The sequence below is a fragment of the Argentina silus genome, assembly GCF_951799395.1.
Source record: "Argentina silus genome assembly, chromosome: 15".
Classification (NCBI taxonomy): Eukaryota; Metazoa; Chordata; class Actinopteri; order Argentiniformes; family Argentinidae; genus Argentina; species Argentina silus.
In genome coordinates this window covers 18,118,650-18,122,717 of record NC_139669.1, presented here as the reverse complement: position 1 = coordinate 18,122,717, position 4,068 = coordinate 18,118,650, and positions in this window count along the sequence as shown.

Sequence of the window (4,068 nt, the reverse complement as noted above, 5' to 3'; positions counted from 1 at the left end):
ACACACACACACACACACACACACACACACACACACACACACACACACACACACAAATGCACACACAGTCTTGGCTGATATTAGGGAGATTCTGATATTTTTCCCTGTGATGAGACATTCTACTGAGTGTGCTATAATGTGCCCTACAGTTCAGGTCACTCGCAGGACACATTCTCTCTCACACGCACACACACACACACACACACACACACACACACACACACACACACACACAGACATACACACACAACACACACACTCTCTCACACACACACACACACACACACACACACACACACACACACACACACACACACACACACACACACACACACACACACACATTTTGAGCTTCGGCCTTTGTTCTCATGTTCTCAGTAGACTCACAGTGGTCAGTCCCCTCTTCTCTGTCTGCTCCATCCCCTTCCTTCCTTTCGTCCCTTTTCCTTCTGTTCCTTCTCTCCTTCCATTTCCATTTCCATTTTAGACTTTTAGCAGACGCCTTTATCCAAAGCGACTTACAATAAATACATTTGTCTAAGTAAGTGAATCATCTATCCCATCAGTCATCATAAGAAAAAATAATCTATGCTTGGACCAGGGGCTATTGGCAGTCACAGTGCTCCTGTAGTTATGTCTTAGTGGGGTTTAGTGATGATGATGATGATGATGATGATGGTGGTGGTGATTTCATTGAGACTTTCTCAACTGTCAGAAACATCACACATCTTCTCCTCTGTCCTCCACCCACTTCCTACTGAAAGCAGATTGGAGGAGAAGATCTAGGTTCCTCCCCTTAGATATTCTCCTCCTCTGGGTTTTGAGAAGAAGCTAATGATGGATGAGTGGAATACAGTTTCTAACAATTCAGAAATGGCTTTAATCAAACTACTTGGTAGTATTACCTATGGTAGTATTACAGTATTACAGTATTACCTATAGCAGTATTACAGTATTACCTATAGCAGTATTACAGTATTACAGTATTACCTATGACAGTATTACCTATGGTAGTATTACAGTATTACCTATGGCAGTATTACAGTATTACAGTATTACCTATGACAGTATTACCTGTGGTAGTATTACTGTATACCTATGGTAGTATTACAGTATTGCAGTATTACCTATGACAGTATTACAGTATTACAGTATTATCTATGGTAGTATTACAGTATTACAGTATTACCTATGACAGTATTACAGTATTACAGTATTACTTATGGTAGTATTACAGTATTACAGTATTACAGTATTACCTATGGTAGTATTACAGTATTACCTATGGTAGTATTACAGTATTGCCTGTGGCAGTATTACAGTATTACCTATGGTAGTATTACAGTATTACCTATGGCAGTATTACAGTATTATCTATGGTAGTATTACAGTATTACAGTATTACCTATGGTAGTTTTACAGTATTACTTATGGTAGTTTTACAGTATTACCTATGGCAGTATTACAGTATTACCTGTGGCAGTATTACCTGTTGCATTTCAGATGCAGCCTTACTGCCTAAAGCTCCTCTCGATACTGCCACCCTCAGGACAGATCCTTTCATTGACGATGATAGGTGCCATTGAAAATCCCTATCTTCCTGTAGGTACAGTATTATTGTACGCTACTCCAATTATGTTTCTCTTTCCATAGTCATGTTTTGACTTTAAATTTGTTTCTATTTGTTCTCTTTCTTAAAAGCCTAGAGGAACAAGAGCTAACACACACTATGGTGCAACACATTGAATGATTATTTATTCCATGTGCCAATGTGTCTGTATCTGTCCCTATTCAAATAAAATATTAATTAACAGATGTTTTCCTCTTAAGGTAAACATGCCCATACCAAAATGACAGGCCTTCTGGCAATTTGTTGAGACAAACTGTTGGCTGCAAGTTTGGATATTTTCACATGCTAATTAGTTTTGTGGCAAACCTCTGGAAAATCTCTGGCAAACACTTCCAGCAGACATTGTTGGCAGACACCAACACCACGTTACATGGTGGTGGAGGTGGAGGTGGAGGTGGAGGTGGTGGCGGTGGTGGTGGTGGTGGAGGTGGTGGTGGTGGTAGTGGTGGAGGCGGTGGTAGTGGAGGTAGTGGAGGTGGTGGTAGTGGAGGTGGTAGTGGTGGTAGTGGAGGTGGTGGAAGTGGAGGTGGTGGTCGAGGTAGTGGAGATGGTGGAGGTGGTGGGTGTGGGTGGCGGTGGAGGTGGTGGTGGATCTCACCAGTGGTGGGATGGAAGTAATTTGTTGAGTTGAGCCAGGGTGTCTAGTGTTAGGTAAAACACCTCATGTCTAGGCTTTAACTCAGGAGTTTAATATCATTTTGAGATCCATTGACGCCCCAGGTTCACGGTCTGGTTCGTTACATAGTTTCCATGAATAATGTGAGAGATAAGTCTGATCTATTCTCTACGGTGGTGACAGCAAAGGCTCAGGAATGGGGAGGATCAAAGGCTCCTGATAGACGTGTTGCCACACCCACCTGTTCCGTCTTGAATTCCCTCTGCTCCCAGCATGTGTGTGTGTGTGTGTGTGTGTGTGTGTGTGTGTGTGTGTGTGTGTGCGTGTGTGTGTATGTGCGTGCCTGTGTGTTATGTCTAGCTGAGTATTTGTGTGTCTGCATGTGTGTGTTCGCATCTGTTACCAGGTGGATCTGGATATCTGTATGTTTGTATGCCTGTCTGAGTCTCTCTGTGTGTGTGTGTGTGTGTGTGTGTGTGTGTGTGTGTGTGTGTGTGTGTGTGTGTGTGTGTGTGTGTGTGTGTGTGTGTGTGTGTGTGTGTGTGTGTGCAGGCTGTTTCGACACGTCTGTGTAACTTGCGGGAATCTTATAATCTGGAGCTGGAATATGTGCTCATGTCTGTGTCTGTCTGCCACCGCTCCACCCCTCTCTCTCCTTCTCTCCTTCTCTCTCTTTTCTCTCTCTCTCTTTGCTCTCTCGTTCTTTGACAGCTCTAATAAGTTCAGTAGATCGGGTTACACCCCCTGATCCAAGCCAACTTCTCCCCGGTTTTCTGTTCTTTGTCTCTGTCCCCCCGTTTCTTTATTTTCTTCTCCCTCTGTTCTCTCTCTCTCCCTCTGTTCTCTCTCTCCCTCTTTCTCTACCTCACTCTCGGATAAATACGTACTCACTCTCTCTTACCAACACACACTTTCTCACGAACATGCAGGCAGGCAAGCAGGCAGGCAGGCAGGCAGGCAGGCAGGCAGGCAGGCAGGCAGGCAGGCACACACACACACACACACACACACACACACACACACACACACACACACTCACACTGACAGACAGACAGACACCAACACCCATACATACACACACACACACACACACACACACACACACACACACACACACACACCCACACCCACACCCACACCCACACCCACACCCACACACACACACACACACACACACACACACACACACACACACACACACACACTGTCTCTCCAGGCCTCTCAGGTTGCTGACATTTTCCATTTTTGCGCGTATAAAGTAATAATAATAATATTAGCGGGTGTGACAGAGCAAGGGTCCATGGGCCGCCACTGCCAGCCTCCTATAAATATCCCCCTTTTTCAGGGGAATCCGAGACGCAGCACAGAACTTCAGTTTACACAGCTGAGGAGCATGTGGAAGAAACTCTCCATTCTCCCCCTCTCTCTCTCTTTCCCTCTCTCTCTTCCCCTTTTTCCTCCCTTCCTCTCTCCTCTTTTTATCCCTCTCTTCATTTCTATCACTCCACTTCTCGGTGAGCCCTGCCCAGGCAGCCTGCTACTGTACCTCTCCCTCTTCTCTCTCTCTCTCTTTTCTTTTCTTTTTTTCTTCTCCATCTCTCACCTTCCTGTTTCTCCCCCCCTTCTACCCTGCATACCAGCCTCTGTTCCTTATGTCTGCTCACCTGAATCACTCCATCACTCCCTCTCCCTCTCCCTCTCCGTCTCCCTCTCTCTCTCTCTTCCAATGAATCTGTGCATCGCTCCCTCTCTCTTCCATGTGATTGATGTGGTGGTGAGACCTGGGCCATGGTGGAGGGGGAGGTCAGTGTATGGTGTTGAT